The 15,436-nt window shown below is 26.9% G+C and overlaps 1 pseudogene; it reads right to left on the bottom strand.

Moving 5' to 3' along the window:
* Positions 1 to 3,923: 3,923 nt before the first annotated feature.
* LOC126353967 (NADH-ubiquinone oxidoreductase chain 5-like) lies at positions 3,924 to 5,235 on the bottom strand (annotated as a pseudogene).
* Between the last annotated feature and the right edge of the window lie 10,201 nt (positions 5,236 to 15,436).

Raw genomic sequence — 15,436 nt, 5'->3', positions numbered from 1 at the left:
CTATTTACAGGATTAACTATAAATAATACATGATTAAAAATCCAATTTACAATTATATTCATTGGAGTAAATTTAACATTCTTTCCTCAACACTTCCTAGGATTAGCAGGAATACCTCGACGATACTCTGACTACCCAGACGCATATACATCATGAAACGTAGTATCAAGAATTGGGTCTACAATTTCTATTGTAGGAATCATTATATTCATTGTAATTATATGAGAAAGAATGATTACAAACCGAGCAATTATATTTAGAGCTAACATAAGAAGATCAACAGAATGACTACAAAATAACCCTCCTGCAGAACATAGTTACTCAGAATTACCATTAATCTCTAGATTCTAATATGGCAGATTAGTGCAGTAGATTTAAGCTCTACAAATAAAGGTTTGACCTTTTATTAGAAAATATTTATTAATGGCAACATGATCAAATTTATCTCTTCAAGATGGAGCTTCACCATTAATGGAGCAATTATCACTCTTTCATGATCGTACTATGGTCGTATTATTATTAATTACAGTAATTGTAGGTTATGCCCTAAGTTATATATTATTTATTGCCTATACTAACCGTAATATACTTCATGGACATTTAATTGAAACAATCTGAACAGCTTTACCAGCAATTACATTAATTTTTATTGCCCTTCCATCATTACGACTATTATATTTACTTGATGATTCAGTAGATGCAATAATTACAATTAAAACCATTGGACGACAATGATATTGAAGATATGAATATTCAGACTTCATAGACGTAGAATTTGACACTTATATAACACCAGAACAAGACCTAGAAAATGATGGATTCCGACTACTAGATGTAGATAACCGAACAATCCTACCAATAAATACAGAAGTACGAGTATTAACAAGAGCATCAGATGTTCTACACTCATGAGCAGTTCCTGCATTAGGGGTTAAAATTGATGCAACGCCAGGTCGGTTAAATCAAGGAACATTCACAATAAATCGACCTGGATTATTCTTTGGACAATGCTCAGAAATCTGTGGAGCAAACCACAGATTTATACCAATTGTAATTGAAAGAACTTCAGTAAATTTATTTATTAAGTGATTATCTAAGATAATTTAAGGAGTTAGTTAAAATAAATAACATTAGAGTGTCATTCTAAAGTAACTAAAAAAATTAGTACACCTTGAAATTCATCAGATGACTGAAAGTAAGTAATGGTCTCTTAAACCAAATAATAGTAAATTAACGACTACTTCTGATGGGGAAATTATATCCAAATCCCTCAAATATCCCCTCTTATATGATTCTCACTATTCATTATATTTTCAGCTACATTAATCTTGTTTAATCAAATAAACTTCTTCTCATTTAAACCTAACCTTATTAAAAGAGCAGAAAAAGGAACAATTGAAATAAAAAACTTAAATTGAAAATGATAACAAATCTATTCTCAACATTTGACCCATCAACTAACATCTTTAATTTATCATTAAATTGAACTAGAACATTTCTAGGACTATTATTAATCCCATCACTATTTTGACCTACACCATCACGAATTAACATTATCTGAAATAAACTAAATTTAACCTTACATAATGAATTTAAAACACTTCTTGGACCAAAATCATTTAATGGAACAACATTCATTTTCATCTCAATTTTTATTATAATATTATTTAACAATTTCATAGGATTATTCCCTTATATTTTTACTAGAACAAGACATTTAGCATTAACATTTGCAATTGCCCTACCTATTTGGCTAAGATTTATATTATTTGGATGAATTAACCATACTAATCATATATTTACACACCTTCTACCACAAGGTACACCGCCTGCATTAATATCATTTATAGTACTAATTGAAACAATTAGTAATGTTATTCGACCAGGTACATTAGCAGTACGGTTGGCAGCAAATATAATTGCAGGACACTTATTATTAACCTTATTAGGAAACACAGGACCATCTATAGCAATAAACTTAATCTCATTACTAATTATTGGACAAATACTTCTATTAATTCTAGAATCAGCAGTAGCAATAATTCAAGCCTATGTTTTCTCAATTCTAAGAACTCTATATTCTAGAGAAGTATATTAAACCTATGTTAACAACTCACTCAAACCACCCATTCCACTTAGTAGACTATAGACCTTGACCATTAACAGGAGCAATTGGAGCAATAGTCCTAGTATCAGGACTAGCAAAATGATTCCACCTATTTAATATTAACTTATTCATAATTGGATTTGGAATTACCCTACTAACTATAATTCAATGATGACGAGATGTAGTACGAGAAGGAACATATCAAGGATTACATACAGGATTTGTATCAATTGGATTACGATGAGGAATAATTTTATTTATTGCATCAGAGGTATTATTTTTCGTTTCTTTTTTTTGAGCATTCTTTAGAAGAAGATTAGCACCAACAATTGAACTAGGAATACTATGACCTCCAATAGGAATTCAACCCTTTAACCCTATACAAATTCCATTACTTAATACAGCTATTCTTTTAGCATCAGGAGTAACAGTAACATGAGCACATCATAGTTTAATGGAATCTAATCATACTCAAGCACTACAAGGATTATTCTTCACAGTGTTATTAGGACTATACTTTACAATACTTCAAGCATATGAATATTGAGAAGCACCTTTTACCATTGCAGATGCAGTTTATGGATCAACATTCTTTGTTGCAACAGGATTCCATGGTTTACACGTAATTATTGGAACAATCTTTTTATCAACATGTCTACTTCGACACTCAATAAATCAATTTTCACCAAGACATCACTTTGGATTTGAAGCAGCAGCATGATACTGACACTTCGTAGACGTAGTATGATTATTCTTATATATCTCTATTAATTGATGAGGTAGATAATTGTTTTTCTAGTATAAATAGTACATTTGACTTCCAATGAGAAAGCTTGATGTAAATCAAGAAAAACAATTCTAATTCTATCAACAAGAGTTTTCATTAGATTTATTATTCCAATAATTGTTATAATCCTGGCAACAACACTATCAAAAAAATTAATTAATGATCGAGAAAAAAGATCACCATTTGAATGTGGGTTTGATCCAAAAAGATCAGCACGAATACCATTCTCAATACGATTCTTCCTAATCGCAGTAATCTTTTTAATTTTTGATGTAGAAATTGCACTAATTCTACCAATTGTAATTATTTTTAAAACTTCAGACATTATAATCTGAACAGTATCAACAATATTTTTTATTCTAGTTCTATTAGGAGGACTATACCATGAATGAAACCAAGGAGCATTACAATGAGCAGAATAAAGGGTTGTAGTTAAATATAACATTTGGGTTGCATTCAAAAAGTATTGATATTATCAATCAACCTTAAATAGAATAAGAAGCGAAATATTGCAGTCAGTTTCGACCTGGAAGATTGGTATGTACTACCCTTATTCTTATTAATTGAAGCCAAAAAGAGGCGTATTACTGTTAATAATATAATTGAACTATAATAGTTCCAATTAAGGAAATGTAAAGCCAATATGAAAGCTGCTAACTTTTTATATTAGCGGTTAAACTCCGTTAACATTTCTAAAATTTATATAGTTTAAATAAAACGTTACATTTTCACTGTAAAAATAATATATCTATATTTATAAATACTTGAAAGTAAAAATACTTCCTTAACATCTTCAGTGTCACGCTCTAATTATAAGCTATTTAAGTAAACGAAAAACAATATTACCAAAATAAATATTCAAAAAATAAAAGTTAAAAGATAAATCTTGAAATTAGAATCATATCAACCTTGAATATAACCAATTAAATAAATAAATAATCTATATAAACCTTGACCACCAAGTAATTCACCTCAACCATAATCAAATGACTTAGATGAATGATAACCTATTTTTAAAGGAATATATCTAATAAACTTAGTTGAAAGAAAAGGTATAAATCATATAGAACCAGCAAATCTAACAAAAGAAAGTATACTTAAAGAAAATAAATTATGAGAAAAATCAAAATTAGAAATAAGATAACCTAAATAAGCACCTAAAATAACAACTGTAATAGTTAAAAACTTTAAATAATAAGGTAAAGCAATCACATGAGGAATAGGAAAAATTAATCAAGATAAAAGACTACCACCAAAAACAGCAACAAACAATAGACCAATTATTCCAAATGAAATATAATAACCCTTATCATCAAAAGAAAATCTAGAATAAAAATTATTATCACCAGATATTAAATAATAAAACAAACGAAAAGAATAAGAAGCAGTTAAACCAGTAGAAAAAAAATAAAGAAAAAAAATTAAACAATTAATTCATCTTAAACAAACCATATCAAGAATTAAATCCTTTGAATAAAATCCCGCTAAAAAAGGTATTCCACACAAAGATAAACTAGAAACATTAAAACAAACTGAAGTTAAAGGTATGAAATTAACAATTGATCCTATAAAACGAATATCCTGAGAATCCTTCAAATTATGAATTATTGAACCTGCACATATAAATAATAATGCCTTAAATAAAGCATGAGCCAATAAATGAAAAAATGCAAGCTTTGGATAACCTATAGCCAAAATTCTTATTATTAAACCAAGTTGTCTTAAAGTAGAAAGAGCAATAATCTTCTTTAAATCAAACTCAAAATTAGCGCCCAATTCAGCCATAAATATAGTTATACAACCAATTAAAAGTAAAAATCAACCACAATTATAAGTATCCAATATTGGTCTAAAACGAATTAATAAATAAACACCAGCAGTAACAAGAGTAGAAGAATGAACTAAAGCAGAAACAGGAGTAGGAGCTGCTATAGCAGCAGGAAGTCATGAAGAGAAAGGAATCTGAGCTCTCTTAGTTATAGCTGCTAAAACAATTAATATAGTAATGAGCTTTATTTCAAAAGAATTAGAAATAAAATCATAATAATAAATATAATTTCAACCACCAAAATTTAACATTCATGCAATAGAAATTAAAATAGCAACATCACCAATACGATTAGAAAGTGCAGTTAATATACCAGCACTATAAGATTTTACATTTTGATAATAAATAACTAAACAATAAGAAACTAAACCTAAACCATCTCAACCTAATAAAATTCTAATTAAATTAGGACTAATAATTAAAAAACCTATAGAAAGAATAAATATTAAAACAATAATAATAAAACGATTTATATTCTTTTCACCAGATATATAATCCTCTCTATAATAAATAACCAAAGAAGAAATATATATAACATAAGATATAAAAATAAGAGATATTCAATCCAAAATTAAAGTTATAACAACTATAGAACCATTTAAATTGAAAAGCTCTCACTCAACAAAAACTCTATAATCAATTATTAAATAATAAATACCTAAAATAAAAATTATAGTTCTCGAAATAAACAAAGAAAAAAAACTCAAAGAACAAATAGAAAATAAATTCACGGCCTAAGATGAAAAACTTCATATCATTGATTCCACAAAACAATATTTTTAATTAAAATACTTAAGCAAACTAAACAAAGAAATATTCACCCTTTAAACAGAGAATATTTAAAGGCAATCAATGTAAAAGTAAAAGATGATATTCACGAAAATAACCAAGAGAACAAGTATAAACACCAGAATAATAATTCCCATGCTGAGAATAAGAATATATATACAAAGTATAAACAGCTCTAAAAAAAGATAAAAAAATCAAAGCAAAGAATCTAAAAGAAGATCAAGATATAATTCTATTTAATAATCTAATTTCACCTACCAAATTTAAAGAAGGAGGAGCAGCCATATTTGATGATCTTAAAAGAAATCATCATAAAGCCATTCTTGGCATCAAATTAATTATACCCTTGTTAATTAATAATCTTCGTCTACCTAAACGTTCATAAATAATATTAGATAAACAAAATAAACCAGAAGAACATAAACCATGACCAACCATTAGAGAAAGAGAACCTACACAACCTCATCAATTCATAGTCATCAATCCACCAATAACCATTCTTATATGAGCAACAGAAGAATATGCAATTAAAGACTTTACATCAACCTGACGAAAACAAATAAATCTTACAATAACACCCCCAGATAAACCTAAAGACAATCAAAAATAATTAAACTTTAAACCCAAATAAGAAATAACCTTTATAACACGAAAAATACCATAACCACCTAACTTTAATAAAACACCAGCAAGAATTATTCTACCTGAAATAGGGGCCTCTACATGAGCCTTAGGAAGTCATAAATGAACCAAAAACATAGGTATCTTAACTAAAAAAGCCAAAATTATAAATACATAAAACATAAAATAATAAGAACCAAAATCAACCAATAAAGGAAAATATAAAGTATTAGAAAAATCATAAACCTTAAATAAAACTAATAATAAAGGTAATCTAGCAACCAAAGTATAAAAAATTAAATAAACACCAGCCTGCAAACGCTCAGGTTTTCTAACCCCAACCCAAAATTAAAAGTAAAGTAGGAACTAATCTAGCCTCAAAAAAAATATAAAAAGAAAGAAGACTTAATCTAGCAAATGAACAATAAAGCATAATTATTAAAATCAAAACCATAAAAACAAAAAAATTAGAATGATATGAACTTAAATAAACTGAACCTCTAGCAGTGACTATTAAAGAACAAATCCAAAAACTAAGTAAAATTAAACTAAAAGAAAAATAATCAATAACAAAATAATATCTAATTATATTCAAATCAGCATATGAATAAACACAAATTATAAAAACAAAACCCGACAGAAACATTAAAGAATGAACCAACCATCAACAATTATTTAATAAACAAAGAGGGATCAAAAAAATAGTTATAAATAAATACTTTAACATAAAGATAAACCAAAAGAATTAAATAAATCATTACCATGAGAACGAATTATTGAAACTAAAATAGAAAGACCTAAAGCACCCTCACAAACAGAAAAAACTAAAAAAATAACAGGAAAAAAATAATCATAATCAAACTCAATAAGAAAAACAATAACTAACATAAATAAAGAAAGAACAATATATTCTAATCTCAAAAGAACCATTAATAAATGTTTACGTTTAGAAGAAAAAACATAAACACCAGCAAAATAAATCAATAAAGAAGTAAAAATAGAGAATATAAACATTAGTTTTAATAGTTTAAAAAAAAACGCCGGTCTTGTAAACCGGAAATAAGTCCAGCCCCCACTTTTAAAACTTCAGAGGTGGAAAAGCTTCCATCATCGGTCCCCAAAACCGGTATTTTAAATAAACTAACCCCTGAAATGATCAAAATAATAATTATATCATTATCAAATGTAATAAATATTAATTTTATTAAATTAAGACACCCAATATCAATAATGCTTTTTATTATCCTTCAAACCTTCCTAGTTGGATTAATAACAGGAACAATAATAGAAAGATATTGATTATCATATATTTTATTTTTAACATTTCTTGGTGGTATACTAGTATTATTTATTTACATTACAAGAATTACATTAATTGACTTACCTGCCCCAACAAATATTTCATTTTGATGAAATTTTGGATCCCTATTAGGGTTATGTTTGGTAATTCAAATCGTAACTGGACTATTTTTAGCTATACATTATACATCAAATATTGAAATAGCATTCAGTAGTGTAGTACACATCTGCCGAGACGTAAATAATGGTTGAATTATCCGAACCTTACACGCAAATGGAGCATCTATATTTTTTATTTGTAATTACTTACATGTAGGACAGGGAATTTACTATGGATCTTATATATATATACATACTTGAATAATTGGTACAGTGATTTTATTTTTAGTTATAGCAACTGCATTTATAGGATATGTCTTACCCTGATGCCAAATATCTTTTTGAGGTACAACAGTAATTACTAATTTATTATCAGCAATCCCATACTTAGGAACAGATTTAGTCCAATGAGTATGAGGAGGATTCGCTGTTGATAATGCAACATTAAATCGATTCTTCACATTCCATTTTGTATTACCATTTATTATTGCTGCTATAGCAGCAATTCATTTATTTTTTCTTCACCAAACAGGATCTAATAATCCTCTTGGAGTAAATGGAGATATTGAAAAAATTCCATTCCATCCATACTTTACCTTTAAGGATTCTATTACATTTGTAATAATAACATCATTATTAATTATACTATGTTTAATTAATCCTTACCTATTAGGAGATCCAGATAACTTTGTACCTGCCAACCCATTAGTAACACCAGTTCACATTCAACCAGAATGATATTTCCTATTTGCATATGCAATTCTACGATCTATCCCTAATAAGTTAGGAGGTGTTATTGCATTATTTTTATCAATTAGAATCTTAATAATTTTACCATTTTATAATAAAACACCATTCCGAGGCATTCAATTTTACCCTATTAATCAAATTTTATTCTGAATTATAGTAGTTGTTGTATGCTTACTAACGTGAATTGGTAAACGACCTGTTGAAGAACCTTATATTATAACAGGTCAAATCTTAACAATTATTTACTTCACATATTTCTTAATTAATGTCCATGTCGCAAACGCATGAGATAAATTAATTAAGGAATAAAGTTAATTAGCTTAGGAAAAGCATATGTTTTGAAAACATAAAATTAGAAGTTTAACTCTTCTATTAACTTTTCTCAAAAAATTTCACTAAACAAATGAGATAAATAAAATCTTTAAACCAACAAAGAAAATAAAAAAATTCAAAGATAAAGGTAAAAAACTTTTTCAAGCTAAGTACATTAATTTATCATAACGGAACCGTGGTAATGTTCCACGAACCCAAATAAAACCAAAAGATATAATAGCAAGCTTAATAAAAAATATAAAAGAATAAAAATCACCGCCCAAAAAAATTAAAGCCCATAACATTCTTATGAAGACAATTCTAGTATATTCAGCTAAAAAAATTAAAGTAAAACCACCCGCACCATACTCAATATTAAATCCTGAAACTAACTCAGATTCCCCTTCAGCAAAATCAAAAGGAGTACGATTAGTTTCAGCTAAGCAAGAAGCAAAACAATCTAAAGCTAAAGGAAAAGAAATAATAATAAATCAACAATAAAGCTGATAGTTTATAAAATCAAACATATTAAAACTACCAATTAAAATAATTAAAGACAATAAAATTAAAGCTAAACTAACTTCATAAGAAATTGTTTGAGCAACAGAACGAAGAGAACCTAATAATGAATAATTTGAATTAGAAGATCAACCAGCAATTATAACAGTATAAACACCTAATCTAGTACAACATAAAAAAAATAAAAATCCATAAGAAAAAGAACACATATAAGTTAAATAAGGAAAAATTACTCAAACGGCTAAAGAAATCATTAAATTAAAAACAGGGGAAAAATAATAAAGTAGATAATTAGATATAATAGGAATTGGCTGCTCCTTACAAATTAACTTAATAGCATCTCTAAATGGCTGAGGAATTCCAACAAAACCTACCTTATTTGGACCCTTTCGAATCTGAATATAACCTAAAACCTTACGCTCTAATAAAGTTAAAAAGGCAACACTAATTAAAACACAAATAACCAATAAAAGAAAATTCAAAATAAATATAAATAAATCATAAAGTATCAATACTATTTGTAGAAAAAATCTACATAAATGAATTCTAAATTCAACACATTAATCTGTCAAAATAGTAAATAAATTAATATTAATCAATATAACAAAAAATATTTTAACCATATGGTCCTTTCGTACTAATATGGATTAACAATCTTAGGATAGAAACCGACCTGGCTCACGCCGGTCTGAACTCAGATCATGTAAGAATTTAAAGGTCGAACAGACCTAATCATTGGGCTCCTGCACCCAAAATTTTTCTTAATCCGACATCGAGGTCGCAATCTGCTTTGTCGATATGAGCTCTCAAAAACAATTACGCTGTTATCCCTAAGGTAACTTAATCTTATGATCATAAATTATGGATCAAAATAACAAACATAAATAAATGATATAATATTGAAGAGTTTATCTATTCTTCATGTCACCCCAACAAAACATCATCATTAAATATAGAAAGACAAACAAAAAACTATATAAAAGTAAAATGTCAAGCTCTATAGGGTCTTCTCGTCCTAAAGCAGAATTTAAGCCTTTTGACTCAAAAGTTAAATTCAAAAATTTATTAAGAGACAGTTGATTTCTCGTCAAGCCATTCATTCCAGCCACTAATTAAGAGACTAATGATTATGCTACCTTTGCATGGTCAAAATACCGCGGCTCTTTAAAAATACGCTCAGTGAGCAGGCCAGACCTCAAAATATAAACAAGAGGACATGTTTTTGATAAACAGGTGGAAATCAATTTTGCCTAGTTCCTTATAATAAGTTCACAAGGTAAAAATTTCATACAAATAAATATACTAATTCTATCATTATTACAAAAATTTTAAAATTAAATTAATAATCTTAATAAAAAACCTAAAATATTTATAAAATCAAAATAAAAAATAATGAACTAAAACGTAATCTTAAAGATAGCTGGTTTAAAGCTTACTATTATATTTCTATAAAATAAATTATAGGTTATTAACTTCAAAGCTTATCCCTTAAAGAATAAATAAGTTAATATTTTTACTTAAAAAATTAAATAAAAACAAATAACTTTAAAAAATTAAATTTTTTCTTAAAAAACTAGATATCTTGGGAAACGATTAACATCTCATTTCTATAAATAATTTAATAATAATTATGATACATTAACTATAAATTATTTATAAATCAACCCAAATCGAGACAAATAAAATAAATACTAAAATTTTGATAAACCCTGATACAAAAGGTACAATAAATAAAATCTACTTAAAAAAATTTAAAATAATATTTCATTAAACACTTACATTACCAATAAACTATAATTTAAAAAATCAATTCTATAAAATATACTAAGACAAAAATACAATAAAATTATTTATATTAAATAATTAAATAAACAAAAAATAATTATAATAAAATAAATAATCAAGATATCCTGATTTGCACAGAAAAATTTTCAGTGTAAATGAAACACTTTACTAATAAGTTATATCTTGAAACTCTTCCTAGATACACTTTCCAGTACATCTACTATGTTACGACTTATCTCATCTAAATTGAAGCTACTTTAAAATAAAATAGAATAATCAATAATGAGAGCGACGGGCGATGTGTACACATCTCAGAGCCAATATCAGTTAAATTAAATAAATTAAATTACTATCAAATCCACCTTCATTAACAGTATTTCACTATCAAATCCGTTATAAACAAAAATCTATTGTAACCCACCTCCTCTTAACTATAAGCTGCACCTTGACCTGAAATATTTTATAATTATAAATCTTGAGAATTATAACTCTAAAAAGATTCTCTGATAACGGAGATATACAAACAAATAAATTAAGTAGAGTAAATCGTGTATTATCAATCATGGGGTAGGTTCCTCTGAATGGAATGAGATACCGCCAAATTCTTTGGGTTTAAAGACCTTAACTAATAGTACCCTGGTAAATATAATTAACATTTAAAATAATAGGGTATCTAATCCTAGTTTATTATTTAAATTTCACAGATTCATAAAAAGGGCCACAAATAAATTTTAACATTTCACCTTACAAATTTATATTTCAACCCTAATAATATAAACAACTGTTTTAACCAATAATATTCACTTGTATCAATCGTATAACCGCGGCTGCTGGCACGAATTATGCCGATACTAAATCAATTGCTAAATCCAAAATCACTTGATAATTAAATCAAATTACTGCAAAAAGAACATTTAGTCTAACAAAACTTACATATAATACAAAGAAAAAGTGAATAAACAAGCAAGAATAAAACTTTTAAAAATAAAAAATAAGAAAATTTTAAATCTATTAATTCAGAAATATTAAAAGATTCAAATATTTAAAGAAAAAAAAAGAAAAAAACCAGAAACATTAACAAAAAAAAAGAAACGCCCCTATGTATGACCACAACAACTTCTCTATTATATATAATTAAAGATTAATATGGAACATGTATAGCAATAAATGTATTATATTATTTCTTATTTAATCTTTCTTTTCACTAATAAATAAAGAAAGATTAAATAATATAATAAATATATTTTATACAATTATGTAATTTAATATAATATGTTATTAATATGAATTCTTTTTTTTATATTAAGTTAACTTTCATATATATTAGTTAAATAATCTAATTATAGATAATTTACATAATTATATTATTATAATTAATATAATTATTTATATTAATTAAAATATTTTATATTTAAATTAATAATTTTATTTATTATATCCAATTATAATAATATTAAATATTAAATTATATATTATTATATATATTATATTATAATAACCTATTTTAAGCTAAAAACATAAGTAGCTATAATCCTAGGTAAATAATTGCATTAAAATAATCAATTGATAATGGTAAGATGAACTTATAATACTTTAATTTCAATTAAATGTAATATATTAATATAAATTATTTATTATATATATATATAAAAAAAATAAAATGAGCAGGATAAATTAATCCTAATTAAACAAAATAATACATAAAAGATTTTCAAAAAAAAACTTTCGATTTATATATTAAATAAATGAAGTGCCTGATTAAAGGGTTACCTTGATAGGGTAAATAAAGTAAATAAAATTACCTTCATTAAAATTACATAAGATAGAATTAAACTACCTCCTTTAGTATCAAAAACTAACGTGCATCATACACCTTAATGTAAAAAGGTAAGCTAAACAAGCTAATGGGTTCATACCCCATTTATAGAGGTATCAATCCTCTCCTTTTTAATGACCAACAACTCTACAAAACTTCTCTTCCTATCAACATAATGATAGGAACGATCCTGTCCATTTCATCAAATTCCTGATTTGGGGTTTGAATAGGACTTGAGATCAACTTACTTTCATTTATTCCGCTCCTAACAAGAAATAAAAATATAATAATAAATGAATCATCAATTAAATATTTTATTGTCCAAGCAATAGCATCGACAATATTATTATTTTAAATTTTGCTGATTCAAATAAAATATCCCATGGGATGTGAAACAGAATTTATCCCATCAATAATAATTAGATCTAGACTATTATTAAAGATTGGAGCTGCACCTTTCCATTTCTGATTTCCAGAAGTTATAGGAGCATCAAGATGAAATAATTGTTTAACATTAATAACATGACAAAATATCGCCCCAATAATGGTCTTATCTTATCGTATTCAATTAAGAACTTTTATTTGAACAATTATTATCTTAAGAATTATTATTGGGGCAATAGGAGGTTTAAATCAAACATCCTTACGACAACTTTTAGCATATTCATCAATCAGACATCTAGGTTGAATAATTAGATCATTAACAGTCAGAGAAAACATCTGAGAACTATACTTCATTATTTACTCACTATTAAGATTAATTATAGTTTTATTATTTAAGCAAATAAATTTATTTTTCATAAATCAAATTTATTCAGCCAGAAATATAAAAACCGAAATTAAATTCATAATATTCTTATCTTTATTATCTTTAGGTGGACTACCACCATTCCTTGGATTCTTACCAAAATGAATTGTAATACAATCATTAATAGAAAACAATATAACAACTATTATAACTATTATAGTTGTATTTACTACAATTACACTCTACTACTATATACGTATTAGATTCTCAGCTCTAATTATATCATACACAGAAAATTCGTGATCTATAAAGATAAAGTCCCAAAAATCAAGAATCATTCTTCCTATAACAGTAATAATTTCAACAATAGGATTGATTTCAACATCAACCTTAATTTCATTATACTAAGGACTTAAGTTAATCAAACTAATAACCTTCAATGTTATAATTAAAAGAATAATCTTTTAGGCCTTAGTAAAATTTTACACCTCTAGAATTGCAGTCTAGAATCATAATTGAATATAAGACCTAAATATGATAAGAGAGAAAACATCTCATAAGTAGATTTACAGTCTACCACCTAAAATTCAGCCATCTTACCGCAAAAATGATTATTCTCAACAAACCATAAGGACATTGGTACTTTATACTTCATATTTGGAGCATGAGCAGGAATAGTAGGAACATCAATAAGAATACTTATTCGTGCTGAACTTGGCCAACCCGGATCTCTAATTGGGGATGACCAGATTTATAATGTTATTATTACAGCTCACGCATTCGTAATAATTTTCTTTATAGTAATACCTATTATAATTGGTGGATTTGGTAATTGACTTGTTCCACTAATAATTGGTGCACCAGATATAGCATTTCCACGAATAAATAATATAAGTTTTTGATTACTACCACCTTCACTAACCCTTCTTCTTACATCTTCTATAGTAGATAATGGTGCTGGTACAGGATGAACAGTTTACCCTCCTCTAGCAGGAGCTATTGCACACGGGGGTGCATCTGTAGATCTAGCTATTTTTTCACTGCACTTAGCAGGTGTATCATCTATTCTTGGTGCAGTGAATTTCATTACAACAGCAATTAATATACGATCAGAAAGTATAACTTTAGATCAAACACCTTTATTTGTATGATCTGTAGCTATTACAGCATTACTTCTCCTTCTTTCACTTCCAGTTTTAGCAGGAGCTATTACTATATTATTAACAGATCGAAATTTAAATACATCATTCTTTGACCCTGCAGGAGGGGGTGACCCAATTCTATATCAACATCTATTTTGATTCTTTGGACACCCAGAAGTTTATATTTTAATTCTACCGGGGTTCGGAATTATTTCACATATTGTATGTCAAGAAAGAGGAAAAATTGAATCATTTGGAACATTAGGTATAATTTATGCTATACTATCAATTGGACTAATAGGATTTATTGTATGAGCACATCATATATTTACAGTAGGAATGGATGTTGACACACGAGCATATTTTACATCAGCAACAATAATTATTGCTGTACCTACAGGAATTAAGGTATTTAGATGATTAGCTACATTATATGGAACTAAATTCAAGTTCAATCCACCATTATTATGAGCTCTAGGATTTATTTTCCTATTTACAATTGGTGGATTAACAGGATTAGTATTAGCAAATTCATCACTTGATATTGTATTACATGATACATATTATGTAGTAGCCCACTTTCATTATGTATTATCTATAGGAGCAGTATTTGCAATTATAGGAGGTGTCATTCAATGATATCCACTATTTACAGGATTAACTATAAATAATACATGATTAAAAATCCAATTTACAATTATATTCATTGGAGTAAATTTAACATTCTTTCCTCAACACTTCCTAGGATTAGCAGGAATACCTCGACGATACTCTGACTACCCAGACGCATATACATCATGAAACGTAGTATCAAGAATTGGGTCTACAATTTCT

The sequence above is a fragment of the Schistocerca gregaria genome, chromosome 3 (genome assembly GCF_023897955.1).
Source record: "Schistocerca gregaria isolate iqSchGreg1 chromosome 3, iqSchGreg1.2, whole genome shotgun sequence".
Lineage (NCBI taxonomy): Eukaryota > Metazoa > Arthropoda > Insecta > Orthoptera > Acrididae > Schistocerca > Schistocerca gregaria.
The sequence above is the reverse complement of the archived record's forward strand: the minus strand, read 5'-3'. Positions and strand labels throughout refer to the sequence as shown.